We start from the raw sequence: 19,656 nt of genomic DNA on the forward strand, positions 1-19,656 counted from the left end.
GTCAAATTCTTACTTTCTAAATGAAAATATTAATGGTTTTTTTATGAATGAAAATCTAATAGGCCAAGTAGTTCCATCCAAGGATCGATAGTGAGCTAAATATTTGGACCTCCCTTAGATTCTATTCAAGAAATTTCATATATAGAATTTTCCTTTGTACTAAACGTTTGCAAATGAGAGCTTAGAACAAATCAATTTGTCTTTCTTGGATTTATTAGGCTTGCAAATACAAATTTATTTTATAGTGTGTGTGAATAGTGAAAAGGAAGGAATTAAGAGAGAGAGAGAGAGAGAGAGAGAGAGAGAGAGAGAGAGAGAGAGAGAGAGAGAGAGCACGTGTGTGTGCGTGCCAATGAGAATCAAAATTACTATGTTGTGGGTACAAAGTGAAAAGAGAAGAACAATTAAAGTGAATTGTTTGCAATTGATTAAAATATTTTAAGATATTATTATTGTTATTATTGGGTATTACTTCCAACCATACCACTTTATACCCCCAAAGGAGGTTGTACTACCTCAAAAGATTGGAGAAATTGATATTTAAAAGGCTTTTTAGCCTTATTTATTCTTAGTGTTGCCCCAAGGTCAAATGTATGATCAACATAATTTATAAAATGAGACAACAAACGTAAAAAGGTTGTCGTACAAGTCTTTAGGCCTGTCGTACAATTTTGGGTAAGGTTGTACCTCTCCCAGGATTGGCATACCATATGTTGGGTGCATTTGGAGTTTATTAAATTATTGTCTAAATTGTTTGGAAGATTTCAGGAGGTCAACACTTGGTATTAAAATATTTTTGTGGTTTCATTTGTTTTTTGTAAATTTTTTTAAATCACTAGTTCACTATGGTAACTCTTAAACTTATAATAAATGTTTTTTAAACATGTTTCTAAGTATTTAATTATGAAAGAAGTGTTTTCAATTGTGGTATTTGATAAATCAATTTAATGATGATTGATAATGAAATTATGTCAAAATAACATTGAATGCAAAGTATTTGACGAAATGCTTGTGCACCATAACTTGTGAAAATTGTGAAAAAAATGGTTTAAAATTTGGTCCAACATATTACAACTCTATTACAATTCGTATCCTACCAACCAATGACATTAATAGTGATAAGGTCATTTTTAAATTCCTTTTGGTAGGTACCGACACTTTTTTATATCAATTTCAATTGTTGTGGGTTGGTTTTAGCAAAGCGCTTAACAATACTCAATGACCTTACCAATGTGAAGTCATTTCAAGAATAAGTGAATGAGATACTAATGTTGGGAAATATTAGGAATCAACCAATTTGGGAAGAATGTAGAAAGAAAAGATGAACTATGAACAAAATGCCACCAAAATTCATGATCAATATAAAAAAAATATTAGATAAACTCAAAGACCAAGTTTCCTTTAATGGGTTTTTGAAGCTACTAAAATTAGATCAGCCAAGAAAAAGGGAACTTATAAAGTAAGAAAGAAAGGCTAAAGGAAAATAAAATGTTCTTAGGAAATCTAGAACTAGAATCTTTAGTGCCAAAGACCAAACTCTATTCTAGGACATCTTATACTAGACAACAAGAAAATAATTTTTCCATTACAAGGGAGAAAGATGGTGGTGTAGGAGCATTTAGAGGTATAAGATCAATCTTGTATCACCCAAAAAAATGTTTTACTTTTAATTTTTGATAGTTTTGGTAGATACACATGAAGCTCATTTCTCTAAAATGACCTCAAATAACTAAAATTGTAGGGTTTTTTACATTAAAAAATGTTACATTTTAGCATGCAAAGACCTGAAAATTTGCCCTGAGCTTTAAAATGGTAAAACTAGACTAGGATAAAAAAAAATAGATATCATTTTCAAACAATGAGATACTAATGTTTCAATGTTCAAAAATCCTATAAAAAATATTCAATTTGAATTTTGGACATTTAATGATTGAATGGGACTTTGATGAATATTTGATCAATTCTTGAGTTGGGAAAAGCATGGTGTAAATCAATTCAAGATCTTTAGTTTAAAAAAAAAGTCTCAATTGGGTACCCATATAAAAATTTATGACTCCTAGAAGTTGCACTAGTTTTAGGAGGGAAATTAAAATTTTAAAAATACACCTAGAGGTGCCAAAACCCAATAGGTCATGTTCTTTTTGCATATCCTGAGGCATGTAAAAATGATGGAAAAGGGGTGGGTTGTCAAAAAGGGGGAAATGACATAAATTAGCTCAATTTTGGGGGGAAGCTACAAAGAGGCAAAAGGCTTTAGAAGTAGGGGAATGTTGTAATGTGTTGCATGTTGCATGTCATATTTCTATTATGTAATTAGTCACATTTTTTATAAAGAAATTAACATTTTCATGTTTAAAATTTGTGTTATAATATTTATGTGTTTTATTTGAGATAATCCCTATCAAGTGGTATGGGAGTAGGTTGTTCCTGTGTGTGTGGATAAATCACTAAAGATTCAGGCAATTTGCACTAGGACCTAGATGTTTTTTTTCTTTTTTTTTGTTTGAGGTGAAAGTAGAACCCTTTTTTCATTTTTTTGTTTGAGGTGAAAGTATAATGTTTATTTTAGTTAAATTTGCAATAAGAAGTTTCATATAAATTTTAAGAGGAGAAATACAAGATGCCTCCACAAAGAAACTATGGTGGAAGAAATGTTGCAATCATAGAGGAAGGATTTAGGGCTTTGTAGAGGCAAATTAATGGAATTGAAGAGGAACTAAGAAAAGGGTTTAACCTAGAAGAGGAGATGAAAGTGAAGATGAAGATGTTGTCACCCAAGTTAGTGTAAAATTTGAAGAAAGTGAAAATGAACCTAAACAAGTTAGATATTTAAAAGCCATAACAAAAATTGGGAAGAGACCCAAGACTGATATCTTCACATATTTAGGCAATCTCAATCCCAAAGAACTAATATATTGAATTAATGATATGGAAGAGTATTTTGAATACAAAGAGATAGAAGATATAGAGAGGTTCAAATTTGTGAAGACCAAGCAATTGGTAGAAAGGAGGTGAAGCTAAAGAGAAATCAAAGAGGAAAGAAAAATATAAATAGATGGGATAGAATGGTGGTAAATCTCAAGAGATAGTTTATTTCAATGGATTATTAGTTGCAGCTCCTAAAGAAGATGCAAAGTTTGAAGTAGTCAAGCAGAACAATCAAAGAACATACTGAAGAGTTTGATAAGGTCATCATTAGACTTGGTCATATAGAGCCTAATAAAGCTAGATATATATTAGTGGGTTGAAACCTAGTATCCAAGAAGAACTAAGCTTGGTTAGATTGACCAATATTTAAGATGCATACCAACTTGTAGTGAGGGTAGAAGAAAATATGAACATAATATCTAAGAGTAAGCAAAGAGGAAGAGGCCTAAGTTGAAGCTTATGAAGGAAACAAAAGAAAATATGTGTAACAATACTAGGATTTGTTTGGTAGATGGTATAATTTTTTTGGAAGGAATGAAGCACATGTGTATGTTTTTTTCTTTGATTTCTAAAGCAAGGGAGGAAGGAGTAGAAGGTGTACCTACAGAGATTTAAAACTTGTTGGATTAATTTAGAGATGTAGAAGATGTACCTACAGAAATTTTAGACTTGTTTTTTAAGGTTTTCAACTAGTAAGAAGCATAAGTCATTAGATGGACTTGATGCTAGGAGCTAGTTTTCTTAACAAGGAAACTTGCAGAATGATGTCGACAAAGAACGAGGAGTTGAATAGGCAAGTTGAAAATTGTTGAAGAAGCGCTTGACTAGAAAGAGTTTGAGTCTATGTGAAGTACTTGTAGTAATATCATCTAAGTAAGATGGATAATGAAGAATGTGTATTGATTCTAGGTTCATCAATAAAATCACAGTCAAGTACAAATTCAATTACCAATGATGAATGATATCATGGATTATCTAAGTGGAGAAAAATACTTCACAAAGGTAGACTTGAAGAGTAGTTATCACTAGATACAAATAACAGAAGAATATGAAAGGAAGATAACTTTGAAGACAAAGGAAGGATTTTACGAGTGGTTGGTAATGTCATTTAGATTAACTAAGGCATCAAGCACTTTCACGATGCTTATGAATGAATTACTCAAAGAAATTTTGGGTAAGTTTGTCATTGTATATTTAGATGATATTTTATTTTCTAGTAAAACTTTAGAGGAGAATATGATGCATGTTTGTAGAGTTTTGAGAGGCCAAGAAGAGAGAAGTTGTTGATAAATATGAAGAAATGCAATTTTGTAAAGGAGTTAGTGTATTTAGGTTTTGTAATCTCAACTAAAGGTTTGAAGATGGACCTAGGAAAATTGAAAGCTATTATTGAATGACTAAAACCAATAGTACTATTGAGGTAAGATCATTTCATGGATTGACTAGTTTTTATAGGAAGTTTAGTAAGAATTTTAGTAGCACATATGCACCCTTAACTGAAATAATGAGGGAGATATGAAGGAATCTATATGGATTGTAGGAGCAACAAAGAGGTTTGATTTGTTGAAGTGCAAAGATGTAGAGAAACTTATTTTAGCACTTCTAAATTTCAACAAGGTATTTCATGTAGATTGTGATACTAGTGGTAGCACTATGTGAGTAGTTTTAAGTCAAGAAGGAAGGACAATTACATACTCTAGTGAGAAACTAAATGATGGCAAGAAAAAATATTTTGTTTATGATCAAGAATTTTATGCTATTGTTCAAACTTTAAAGAAATTGAGATATTATATTTTTCCTAAGGAGTTTATTTTGTATATTTATCATCGAGCCTTACAATATTTGAATAGTCAAGGAAAGTTAAATAAAAGACATTTAAAATGGGTTGAGTTTTTGTAAAGATATACATTTGTGTTGAATCATAGAAGTGGGAATTATAACACAATTGCAAATACCATGTGTATGAGGTGAAATCCATTAGTTGAAATGAGAGTGGAAGTTGTTGGGTTTGAGGAACTCAAAAATTTATATATAGAAGATCTAGATTTGGCAAAAGCATGCAGATATTGCTTATAACTTGTCACCATGGATAGGAGAAAATGGTTGTATTATATACTCCAAGATGTTATGTTATTAAAGGGAAGTCATTTATGTATTTCAACAAGTTCCATGAGGGAGAACTTGATAAAAGAAAAACATGGTGGTGGATTAGTAGGACATTTTGGGAGAGATAAGATAATTGCCTTGGTAAGTTAAAATTATTATTGGCCATAGTTGTATCAAGATGAGAGAAATTAGTGTACAAAGATGTAGAGTATGTTAGATGGCTAAGGGAAAGAGCCAAAAACACATATTTATATCAGCCTTTACTTATATCTGAAAGACCATGGGAAGACATGGGTGTGGATTTTGTACTTGTTTTGCCAAGGGATTTGAGGGGTATGATTCTATTTTGTGGGGGTTGATAGATTTTTAAAGATGAAACATTTCATTCCTTGCCTAAAGACCAATGATTCAATTCATATTACACTGATTTTTTTTCAAGGAAGTGGTTAAACTTCACGATCTACCCAAAAGAATCGTTTCTAATAGAGACACAAAATTTGCTGGTTATTTTTAGAGGATATTGTAGAAGAAGTTGTAGATATATATGAAGTTTATTTCTACACAACATCCACAAACTAATGGTCAAACATAGGTTGTAAATATAGTTTTAGGCAATCTATTGAGATGATTGGTAGGAGAAAAGATGAAGGGATAGGATTAGATTTATCCACAAGCTAAATTTATAACAATTCAATAAATAGGAATATATAAAAATCATCATTACATATTATATATGAAAATAGTCCAATAAATAATTCAGAATTGAGGAAGATGGATAGGGAGGAGAAGAGAAGTGTAGATGCAGAATATTTTGAAAAGCACATGAACCTACACAAGGAGGCAAAGAAGCATATTTTAGAAAAGAATAATTAGTATAAGGAGAAGGCGGGTCTAGAGAGGTGATTCAAGGAATTCAAAGTTAGAGAATAAGTTATGGTCCACCTTAGGAAGGAAAGGTTTCCCTATTGGAACATACAATAAATTGAGGATGAAGAAATTCAAACCTTACAAAATTTTGAAGAATCGTGAGTTGATAGAATGCCTATGAAGTGGAGCTTCCAATTGGAATTAATATTTCACCTATTTTCAATATTTTTTATTTATCATATTATAATGAAGGGAATAGAGAAGAAATACAAGTAGTAGGGCAATGACATATCTTGACACCTATTTCTGAGAAGGAAGAGATAGAGATCTTAGTTATGTGGGAAGAAGCACTAGAAACAAGCAACATGAAGAATATTTGGTCAAGTAGAAAGGAAGACTTGTTGAAGATTCATCATGGTTGTCCAAAGAAGAGGTTGGCTATATCTTCTTCAAGCATTTGAGATGTGATAAGGTCAATTCTCAAATTACCTTACCTGTCTAATATAAGAGCATCCAAAGGTGTAAGAGAAATTTTGCATCACCCAGAAAAAATATTTTATTTTAATTTTAGATAGTTTTGGTTGATACACAAGAAGCTCATTGCTCTAAAATATCTTAAATGAACAAATTGTAGGGTTTTTTAATTAATAAATTTTTCATTTTAGCATGCAACGGCCTAAAAATTAACCCAAAGACTTGTAAAGTTAGCCCAGGGTAAAAAATTATCCAAAGATCGTTTGCAAATAGTGAGATACTAATGTTTCAAGGCTAAAATATATTGTGGACATTTAAATGATCAAATAGGACCCTGGTGAATGTTTGATCAATTTTTGATCTAGGAAAAGTATAGTGTAGAGCACTCTAAGATCTTCAATTTAAAAAAATGGGTGCAATCGAGCAACCAAATCAAAAGTTTGACTCTTTACAAGTGCTACTTTTAGGAGGGAAAATAAAATTTCAACCTAGAGGTGCCAAAACTCAATAGCGCATGTTCTTTTTGCATATATCAAGGCATGTAAAAGGGGTAGGTCATCAAAAAGGGGAAAGGCAAAAAAATCAATTTAATATTTAGGAAAACCTATAGAGGAGAAAAAGGCTCCAAAAGTAGGGGAATGAAGTTGTAATGTGTTGAGGTGTGTTGCATGTTACATATCATATTTTTGTTATGTAGTCAGTCATATTTTTAATTAAAAAAATCAATATTTGCATGTGTGAAATTTGTGTTATGTTATTTTTTTGTTTTGCTTCAGCTAACCGCTATTAGATGGTAGCAAAAATGAACTCAGACAAATATTTGCTTCTTATGGTATATTTACTTCTTATGCAAAGGAACTTAGGAGCCTAGTCATCAATGCAAGAAAAAATAAGTGAAGGAAGGATTAAAATTCATGGAAGAAGAGGTCAAAAAAGAAAAGATGGAAGAAGAGGGAAACGATACTTGAGTTTCCATGAATAATATGAGTAAAAGGATAATGATTCTTTTCTTGGGCATAATGCTTTCATTCCATCTCTTCAAGAAGTTTGCAAGGAAACATAGAAACATGAATCTAATCTTGAAGGTTATATTACTTCTACAAATGAGGATAGAGCTATTTTTTCAATTGCATTCACAAGTGAAGAGTAGAACATAAGACTTCATGATAGTGTTGAGATTGAAGGATATGCTAATTTGGATTTTTCTAAATTAATAACTATTGACACATCATATGAAGGTATGGATATTTTAATGATTCATTTCTTTATAATAGTCCTACCCTACCATCTATTCAAGGGATTTGCAATGCAACATATAGATAGGTTGCTAATTATGAAAGTACAAATGGAAAAAAATAGAAATTTGGTTATATGAATGGCCTAATCCCTTGATTGATTTTGATCAAAGGCTTAGTTAATTACAAGCTTTGGAGAACCAATTGGTGGTCATTGAAGGAAAGGTTGTAGAAACCTTAACATGTTTTGATAGAAAACATCAATTCATTGAATACCTCCTTTGGAAGACATAAGTTGAAGAGAGATAAAAATGTTTAAAGATTGGAGCCACTTTATCAAATCTACAAACTATCAAAGATGCTTTAAAAATAATAAAATTAGATTACTTGAATTTGAATTCAGATAGATAGAATGTCATCAATTTTGTAGAAGAGAATTTTAGAGAATTCATAGAAAATTAGAAAGAAGTTGAGCTTAACCTTGAGTTAAGTTTAGCTCACTATTCACTCTACAAATCAAAAAATAAATCACTTGTTGTAGTCATACAAAAGGAACAAGAATGTGAACCTAAGACCATGGAAGTCAAGAAAAAACTTAAAAGAATTAATGAGCTCCAAAAGGATTGTGTTTTGGAGCCAAGCTAACTTTTGATGCATGAAGGATTGAGAGTGATGAAGAATTGGTCAATGATTACAACAACCCTAATATAATGGAGATCCAACATGTTGATAACACTTGGGGAAATCATCAAGAGTGTAATTTTATTGGGATTGATAAGATTTTTTTTGCATGATGATACATCTTTTGATAATATAAATTTCAAAACACCTCCAAATTCAAGAACCACACATGGTGAGAATAGCTAGATATGAGATTTGAGCGATTGTTTGGGATACCTAATGGAGCAAGTAGGTTAATTTAACATTGGTGGAATTGTGAGGTATGCTCAAATTTTTATTTTTATCCCTCATGAAAATAATTTGGCTATGTTTGGATGATGCATAAGAGTGGGATAGAATTACATAGAAACTTTGGTATGAGGTACTCCTACAAAAGAAGAATCCAAATCTTTCAAGTCTCTCAATTTGTTTCTACATTGTGGATATTGTTTTGGAATAAAAAAATAAATGAAGACTTGGCAAATTGCTATTTTAGTTTTAATTAGAGTGATATGGTAGAAGCTATTAGGTATTGGGATTGCAAAATCCCAATTTGGCCCTAGGATCTAGGATGATTGGTTGAATACTTCAGAGAATAGTAGAAGTGTTGAAGACCTAGTAGTATTAGAATGGCGTAATAGAGATATGGTGGAGTATTATACAAGTTCATTTGGGATCCTAGAATTGATGTAAAAGTTCAGATTGTTTGAGGACAAGCAATCTTTGGGAAAGGAGGATTGTATGTCCCCATTTTCAGCCCGAGTTTTAAGGGAAGAAATAATTTATTTAATTAAATTAAGTTTGCCTACACCAATATTTTCAAACTACTTATATTTAATTAATAATGTTTCTAAGTTGAATATTTTATTTTTGTAAAGTGACTTTACCTTGGGGCCAAAAATAAAGTAAAATATTATAGTCACTTTTATAGAGCAAAAAGGATACTTATTTAAAAGTGATTTTATAATTAAATGGGGGTTTTTAAAAGGAGGTTGTGGAAACTCATTGGATTCATTATGAACATTTATAATTTCTCTCTTTTGAGATTTTATGATTGTGTCCAAATTCTTACTGATTAAATGAAAACTCTAATGGTTTCCTGATGGAGAAAATTTGAAAGGCGGAGTGGTTCCATCTAAAGATTGATAATGACCTGAAGATTTGGAGTTTGGGGATGAAACCCCTCAGATTCTTGTTACCAAAATTTCTACCTTCAGCTCATTTTGGTAGAGCTGGAACTATTTGCTACACTTAAGGTGAAAGGTACATGCATTTTATGTCGATTATTCATTTGCAATGAAGTATATTAAATAGAACTCGGATTATTATACAAAGTTCACAACAAAAGATTCATCAAAGTTGCATAGTCCTGCTATATTCTATTCATTTTGAAATGAAGGAAACATACAAGATTATTTAAACACCATTGTTCCATGCTTTAAAGCGTCCATTATCATAAAAGAATGTTTAAAAGTCCCACACAAGTCGTGGGAATGACTGAACCACATTGAGAAAACATGGGATCTAAGATATACAACTAAAGATAAGAAAAGGAAAGCATATAACGAAACATTATATCCTTCATTGCTTGATCAATGTCAGGTTGATACTCTATCTTCAACTATATTTTAGCTTTCCTCCTGTCTTCAGTCCTACATTCCCTAGTTTCAGGTGTACCCGCAAGAGGTTAAGAGACTTGCTAGAGCTTTGGATATAAAATTTCATCACATGTTATCAACAACTAAATAACTTAAACCTATGAGATATCAATCTAATCTAGTCATATGAGTGATATGCAGACAAAGTTGGGATCAAATCCTCATAGTGGAAGTGAAATCATCAACAAAAGGGATACTTCCCTATTTTTATCTAACTTGTTTGTCCATTGTGCAATTACAAGCTCATAATTCACTATTGATTTATCATGTTCAATACTTAAGCATGTGGTATAAAATGAGGCTCCAATAAGGGTTGATCCCAACATGCCAACATGCCAATATGTCAATATGGCCTCCTTGAACAAGGACTCATTATTCACAACAGTGAACTTTTAAGATTGTTGTTATAAATTGTGTGCCTGCATCCAAGGGAACCATACTGACACATTAAAATCTAGTCAATGCCTCATTCATAGACCCTCATGAGAAATCATAAACAATATTCCTCAAAAGGACAACTCAAAGTATCCATACTTGGAGATCACAGTGACATATTGACAGAGCAATGATTTATTGTGAGGTATAAAGCACATTCCATAGCTACATCTTAAAAGCACAATAAGTAAGTGATCAAGTAATGATTCAATGGACAATCCTTGGTTCAGATTTAATATATAGTGAGCTCAAACATCTACCCCATGAATAGTCACAATCAAATAAAAGTCCCAAGTATCAAAGAGTATTCATATGTAAATAAGAGATAGCCTGATAGTTTTCAAGACCATCAATCGATAGTCATTGCACAATTTGCAGCATTAAAGGACAGAGTTGGCAATGTAATCACAATTCAAATGACAAGGATAGTAGCCACAAGCCTCAGGGATAAATAACAACACTGTCACACAGTGAAGAAGACAGAGAACAGATCTGAAAGAAACCAACTCAAAGAGAAAAGACAGTGGGTAGACTAAACAAGGTGTCCTCACTGTCAAATAAGAGACAAAGGCATGAACTAACAAACATGATTTAGTTTCAAAAAAGTATTCAAAAGACAAAACAATAATCTTTTTGCAGTTAGTGAGAAGATGAAGACATTGATAGTGTGCAAACAGAACACAGTCTAATAAATAATGACTACAGTCACCAAAAAATCAAATAAAGTTGAGATGGCAACAATATGGTAGTTTACATCATCTAAATCATTTCTTGATTCATCCATTGCAAAGAATTGTGAGTAGAGTAGACATTGCAAAGAAGAAGAGTCATCATTATAATTGTATGAACAAGAACAAGGGATGGAAACAAAGATAGATAAAAAAATATATAAAGATTTGGATCACTCCAAGCAAGACTTTGCAAATGGAGAGAATCTTGAATAAAAGTAGCATCATATACAAATATTCTAAAGGCTTCAATTACAGTGCAAAGATATATTTGAAGAAATAACAATGCTATCAATAGCAAAATACAAGACATAGGTAGTTGGAAATGGCTTTCATATCAATCATGTCAAGCTAATAAATTAGTGAATAAGAGCATAGATGAGCTAAAATTGATACAAAAGGGACATGTTAACCAAAATCCTACCATAACAGTAAACACTACACTAGGGTATCCACAATTAATTCAATCTATAATGATAACCATAGACCAAAAAGAAGAAACCAGTGGTGTAAAACTTGATACATCAAGGTTTTGTTAGCATAGAGATAGAAGGATGAGCACTCATAAGGTATCAAGTAATAGCAGCCAATTGAAAAGAATCAAGGCATATACTATGGTAAATCTTTGTCATATAGCAAAAGATATCCCCATACAATAAAGTTGTAATCACAAGAAAGAACAATGATAGTCATCAACCCAGATGGAAAGGCTTCCACAAATGCATAAAGACACAATGATGAAGGATATGACTATCAAAACTAGATATCAATAGGGCAAGCACCATATGAGAAATCAAGTGATTGTTGGAAAAAAAAGTCAAAGGGATACTCATCAAGCCAATGAGGATAATGTTTGATTCAAATGCATCTCCAAGGGCTAATGCCACCTTCATGAGCAGTCCTTCCTCTAAATATCACAGATCAACCTCCAATATCAAGGCAATGGCAATCATGAAAATCTCTACACAATCACCAACAAAGGTAACCCAAAGAGACTCCATAATCACAATGAACAAACACAAAGAATTGATCACAGTAATAAAAGACACCATAAGCGGTTAACAGTCCAAAATAGGGAATATTGAGCAGTCCATTCAATGGACACATGACAACTACAAGGGGATTTTTGTCACAATCACCATTGAGAACAACACACTATCAAAAAAATGCGAGATCACAACACCATTACAGTCCTTACTGAAAATGCTTTTATCAAAGATTAAAGTGGTCATAATGAACAACATATCAGATTTAGGCCTATCAATATGAGCATCAAGCCAGAAAAGTAAACATCCAAAATCGAGCAAACAAGATACAAAGATTCATCAAGTCCCGGATCTTCAAAGGACAAATACACAGCAACACAAACACAGTCATGCAGAGATAATTGAAGCTAAAGCTTCTAATCATGCATGTATAAAGAATTTTTCATAAAACCCTAAATATATGCAAGTATTAAAACAAATATTTTGTAACAAACTTTTTTGTCAAGAGATAAATGATAGAAATAGAAGAAGAAGCTGACACGTACCATGTAGAGAAGCCCAGTTCAAGCCATCGAAAAGCCCAAGTCCCAGTTCAAGCTCGAGAAATATCAAAATGCATGCATGGCGGCCAAAGCAGAAGGGTTTCTCCAAGAAGATGAAAAAAATGAAATGATGGAATGATTAAGGTTTTTGTGTTCTTTTACCATGCCCTGATCTGAATTATGATACAGCTTTTTGATTTATTTTTTAAATGAATCACCTCGTATTATTAGCATCGAGGTCATGACTTTTAAGTATGTTAGACCTATGCCAAGTAAAGATCCCATCTGCTAAGTAAATATGCATGTGAATAAAGATGTAAACATTCCTTTGTAATATTTTTTATTAAATAACTTAATATAGCTTTATTTAAAACAATTGTATTAATTGTTCCCAATAAAGTTATATTAAATTATTATTTTTTATAAACTTAATATAGCTTTATTTAAAATAATTATATTAATTGTTCTAAATAAAGTTATATTAAATTATTTTAAAAAGGCAAAACAAAGAAAGTGATGCATGTGGAGTGAAGCTCAAAGCCTTTCTTGTTTTCCTTGGCTTTTTACACATGAAAAGGAGGATTTTTAGGAGAAGCTAAAAATATGCATGTAATAAGGTGTTTTCTTTTGATTTTTAATCAATTGAAGACCTTTTTGAAGTTCACTTGAGTCAAGTGAATCATTGGGTAGAGTTTGGAGCTATGACTGTATGATTTACTTCATTTTTGCTCCCTTCTTTTTAGGGTTTTTATTTATGCTCATGAGAAGCATATTTTTGCTTTTTCTCACTTTCAGTTAGCTGTGATTTTCACCTCTCGGGATCATTTTTGCATGCCTTTATGATATTATAAGGTGAAAAGGGTCTGCCTTTTTTCCTTAGTTCTTGATTTTTATCTTTTTGCTCTAGGCAAAAAAAAAAAGAGATTTTTTGTAACTCAATTTTTACAGTTAGTATTATGCAGCAACTTTATTACATGTTTTATCATATTTGTTATGAGCGAATGGATTCCTTTTAGTTTTCATTATTACTCATTTTTGCCTTCAAGATTTCATACTTCATAATTGTGGTTGATTTGATAAGGAATATTATTGTGTTTCAATCTTGAAACCTTTATCATTTTAGTTGTGAAAATAATAAGGAATATTATTGTGGTTATACACCGTGCATGTGATATTTCTATCATTTTAGTTGTGAAAACATACCTAGTTTTCCTTCGAAAAAAGATAATTTTGTTAGAGCCTCTATATGAAATATTTTGGTGATTAAGCTATCAGGTTTGGTTGTGCAAATAGAGGTATTAGATAATCTTTGTGAATCAGGTTGCAATTAAGTATTTCATCATTAGGTGCATCACCTTCTATTAATTTCAGTTCATGCATTTGTTTCAAACCCTTTTCCCATTTTCCATCAAAGTTACAATCATATATTAGAAAATCATACAAGAAGCCGACCTATAACCCAGAGGTCTACTTTTAATATAGGTGCCCACAACCTAAAAATATTCCCATGTTTCACAAGATTACATAATATTTATTGTTTTGACACACGAGTGCAATCCTTCGTGATAACAATTCTATTGCATTAATTTCATACAAAAGTTTACTTTTTGTTGAATGCTTGCAAATAAGGGTTTGGAACAAATCAATTTATCCTTCTTAAGTTTGTAGATACAAATCTATTGAAGAATTATGAAAAAATTATAAATTTATTTATGTGGTGTGTGTGAGTGGTGAAAAATTAATAATTAGAAGTGAGTCTGCAACATCTTAGAATACTATGGTAGTAGAATTAAAATTAAATATCATATTTATGCATGATCTAGATAAAAGATTACAAAAAATGGAGTGCGGGAGTAGAGCCAAGAAAAGGAGCAGCAAGAAGCAAGTGCAGTTTGCCAGGGACACACAGATCCATGGAGCTGATTAGTCGTGGATTCTAGTAGATAACCAAATGGATGGAGGTGAATTTGCAAAGGTTGGAGACTCAAGTCATAAATCGTGGAGTAAAGAAATGGACAGATAACTTCCTAAGGAAGCTATGTGCATGAGGGCCAAAGCCAACATGGAAGACCTTAGACATGGATGGCAGGTCAACCACACCCCTTAACGAAGGAGGTCAATGGGTTGATAAATGTGATCCAATTGTTGGATTCCAAGAAAATATTAAGGAGAATGAACTAATGCAGAACTGATTTCATGGTAAAAGGAAACCATCATGGTCGCATAAGCGAGGGCAGATCTATTCAAAAAATCTAAATTGGATCCCTTTTCAGAGGTGATGGCATAATCATTCAAAGGTCTTGAACAAGAAATCGAAAAACTTCCATGGGCAAGGATTCCAAGGAAGCAAGGATGGGTCATCCAGGAAAATGATTAAATCCAATGTGGATTCTTCCACCAACTGGAGGAATAAAAACACTTCAAAGCTAGGGAAAAATGGAAGAGGCAGAACTAGCAGACCTTGGAGGAGAAACAATAGAAATGCAGATGGTGCAGGAACATACAATCCCAGTCTAGGCCAAAATGGTAAGTCCTCAACTCCCCAAGTTCAAATTAAAGAAGCTAAATTAATACAAGATAAGGATAGGTTGCAAAATGTAGGAATTTCAATTAAAGGTGGGGAAGGAAAATTGACACTAGAAGATTTGAAACTTGGTGTCATAAAAAATAGGGGAATCAAACAACCATAAAATCACTTCCCAACAGCTATTTCCTGGTGGAATTTGCCAATTTATCTTAAGAAAAAAAGCCTTAAGCAGTCGCTTGTATTATGTTGATAGTGCTTTTCTACATTTAGTCAAATGGTATCTATATTTTAACCCTTGGAAGCACAAAACCAATAGAGGACCAGTCTAGATCAGACAATACAACATCCCTACAAAGTATTGGGGAGAAGGGATGTTGGATTGGTTGAATGATCCAGAATACTGAGAGGGGGGTTGAATCAGTATTCCCACAAATTCTAAAACATTCTCACAATTTCTAAACCTTTTACTGATATACCAATTAAGCTCATCAACATGAAATAAAAAATGCATAATAAACAAGAAACACAACCACAAATGGAACACAAGATTTTATATGTGTAAAACCCAAATGGGAAAAACCACGGAGAGTGTTAGCTCTCAAGACAATATAACTAGTTATATGGTGTTTACAAAAATGGGTGGCTCACTACTAGATGGTTCACTACCGGAATGCTTACTACAATAGATATAAATGAACTAAGAAAAGTTGCATCTCCAGAATGTATGTGTATATGGTGAAAATGGATAACAACAATATTGAAAGACTAAATGAATTCAACCACAAAACCCTAGCCTAACAACAACAAAGATCCACCATAACATATGAAGATTACCTAAGACAATGCAAATCAAATGAAATCACAAAGATTATACCATCACATGTCCAATAGGGTTTGGATCTCCATTCTTCCTATCTCCATTGATCTTGCTTGATATATTGGCTCTCAGATTTTATATGTGCACAAGAGCTTAACAAAGAACGGAAATGTGGTTGCAAGTAGGATCACATATGAAAGTGCAAAGGCGTAGTGTAGTCAATTGATCAAGTAGTCAGGGTTTGATAATGAAGGAAGCATCTCCTTATATAGAAGACACTATAAGAAATGGAGGGATAAGATAAAGAGGTGTAAAAGATAAATGGTCGGCTATGATTAGAGGGTAGGTAGAGGAAATAATAAAATAATGAAAGGGTAGGTAATGTAGGAATTAAGAGATGAATGACATGTGTCATGGGTAGAAAAGGTTAATGAATTAATTAAATAAATAAAGATTCATTTAATTAATAGAAGAAGTGGGATCAATTAAATAAATAAGATATTTATTTAATTTAGGAAAAGAATAATTTAAATTAATAGATGTATTTATTTAAATGAGAAATAAGGCTAGAAGAGGATAAATGAATTAATTAAATAAATAAAGATTTATTCAATTAATAGAAGAATTAGGCTTAAAGTAATTAAATAAATAAAGATATTTATTTAATTAGATATGACAATTTTAGGTGTCTACATTTTGCCCCTCTTTGAGACAATGCAACTTGTTGCGTTATTTCAAAGAAGATAATATGAACTTATACAAAGTTGCCCCAATATGGGAATGATATGCCCCCTCGAGAGATTGGATGAAAATGTGTGAAAAGGTCACAGACAATCTCTCGATAAGAAAGAAAGGCTAGAATGGACTGACCGGATAGAGTGACAGAGTCACAGGAGAAAGAAGACTGACTCGGGAAATGAGGGCTAGGGCTAGGGTACTCTATAAGATAGACCACGAGGGGAATACATCCTCATTGTCATCCACACATCCAAGAGATTAGAGTGCGGAGAGAGAATAGAGCAGCAACAGTCAGCAACGATGGCATTGGTGCATAGATTCGATTGCGTTCGCCGATTTTAGATGCCAGCAGATGCAGGAGAGTCGATGAGTACCACAAAACCTCCTTGTACTTTATCGCATGAAATGTTGTCATTAATGCATGCTAGGTAGCGCAATAAATGCGCTTTTAGGTAATGTCAAAAAATGTCAAAAAAACATCACGACGCGTCTACGTTGGTGCCAGGCGCGTCTGGGTAAGCTAGGCACGTCTATGTTTGTGCTAGGCGCGTCTATGAAGGAAAAGGCACGTCTGTGTTTGTGCCAGGCGCGTTTGTGCCAGAAAAAGCGTCTGTGCAAAATGTGATCATGTCTGCATTGTGCAGGCGCGTTTATGCTATGTGGGCACGTCTGTGCAGAGCAGGCACGTCTGTGCAAAGCATAGGCATGTCTGTGTATTTCAGGCGCATCTGTGTAGAGCAGGCACGTTTGTGCAATATGTAAGCGTGTTTATGTCATGAAGGCGCGTTTATGTCTTCAAGGCCAAATCGGCAATTCTATGATGAACATACGTTGTCGATTGGATAAGTTGTTGAGAGGATACACTCAAGCAGGTCCTCTAGGGAAGACTAGGATAGCAGATAGGGCTAGGATTGACAATTTTGTGATAGAACATACATTGCCAATCAAGAAACTACTCAAGAGGATACACTCAAGAAGAGGCCCTAGGATAGGATAGATCGAGGCACTTTATGATGAACAGCGAATACCAAGACATAGTACTTTGTGATGAACGGGGAGTACTAATATGAGCAGCACTTTGTGATGAACAGTGAGTGCAAATATGAGCAGCACTTTGTGATGAACAGGGAGTGCAAAAACACGTAGTACTTTGTGATGAACAGTGAGTACCACTTTGATTGACATAGTTGATTTGTTTGACTGTAGGAGTACCTACCTATGTTGGAGTCACAAGAGAGATTCCCATCGACTCAGAGTTTACGACCAGAGCTAGCATTTGAGGACAGAGCAACTATTGAGGTTATGGGCTTGCAATTTATTCTGTATGTGCCTGAGTTTCGAGCGAACATGGGTTTGCTGGCTGCACTTGCTGAGAGATGGCACTCTGAGACATGCACATTCCATTTGTCGATGGGTGAGATGACAGTCACCTTGGAGGATGTGTATAGGATACTGAGGATACCGATCAATGGGGAGTTGGTTCCTTACTATCGAGACGAAGACAGGGATGCACTGAGATGAGAGTTTTAGGATCCGGGACTGGAGATGAGGGTTGGACATGTGGCTTGGGAAACAATGACATGGACAAGATTAGCACTACCAACAGTACTGGTAGGAATGATCAGTGGATTCCTCTGTCCGGATAGGGCGACACGAGGGTTGGTTGTGTAGCCATATGTATTTTGACATCATTGTATCATGACACTTATGATTATATATATGAGATGATTCATCTTTGTGGCAGCTATATGCATGTGTACCTATGTGATGAGATGTTTCATGATGTATGTTTCTATGTGATGCTTATGTTATGTATGCAAATATGATGCAATGCAATATTTTTATTTTTTTTATGTTTTTAATATGTTATGCATATGCAATTGTGAATGTATGAAATGTAGATGAATATGATAGTGCAAATGTAAAATGTGCTAATATGTGTTGTGTGCAGGATGTGATGCAATTGTGATATCTATATGTATGTATGAAATGCTTATATGTGGTAATGCAGGTGCAACTACATGAAATGCAAATGTTTTTGGCGTGTCATTATACCCAGTCAGTGATAGCAGGATACACGGACTCAAGAAGGATGATGGAAGTCAATCAAGAAAGGGGGGTGACAGGTAGAAGATATGAAAGTGAAAGAGCTTCTTGTGCGTTATCATCATTGAGCTTTATTATGGAAAGTAGGTTATGACAATCGAGGCATATGTTTGACCCAAAAAGTCATTGTACCTTTTTGCATGGAGATAAGACAGTCACAAATAAGGAATGCCCCAATTCACACTAGACTCTCAGTATCCTCATATCCTTGGACAAGTCATAGCATTACTAAGAGACAATCCACATACAACAAAGAAAATAGGTGATGATACCCCATCCTCGCCTTTCTAGTCAAAGACATCCTGGAAAAGCTAAAAGACATGTCACCAAAAGATAAAATCAAAAGAAAACCAAGACTCAACACCAACATCCATTGTAGTCCTCAAGTTTAGTGTCTCTTGTCACTTGTATAAGTCTTATTTGATTGTGGTCACAATGTTTACTTTCACAAAAAGGATAGATACCACTGAACCATATGTTGTCTGAGTCTGTTGAAAGATTTGATTTGTTGAAGCCCATTGTTGCTGCTGCGTCTCATCTGAAACTGACTGAATCCATGAAGCTGATACTTTATTGTGGAGAAGACAAAAATTTTACTGCGGAGTTGTGATGCAAATGTCATTTTATTGCGGATTGTGTGCGGATAGAATGAAGAAAACTGGAAGAAACTGTACTCCTCAGAACATGTGATGCTCTCAGTTTCACACCCATCACTAGACGTAGGATTTGCCTTAGCCACATATAAGAGTTGATTTATTATGGATGGAAAGGGGTGAAAAGGAGGGTTTATTATGAATGGCTAACCAATCTTAGGTAGATCAATAACAAGCCATGATGGGAATGGGTAAG

Source organism: Cryptomeria japonica, chromosome 4 (assembly GCF_030272615.1).
Source record: "Cryptomeria japonica chromosome 4, Sugi_1.0, whole genome shotgun sequence".
Lineage (NCBI taxonomy): Eukaryota > Viridiplantae > Streptophyta > Pinopsida > Cupressales > Cupressaceae > Cryptomeria > Cryptomeria japonica.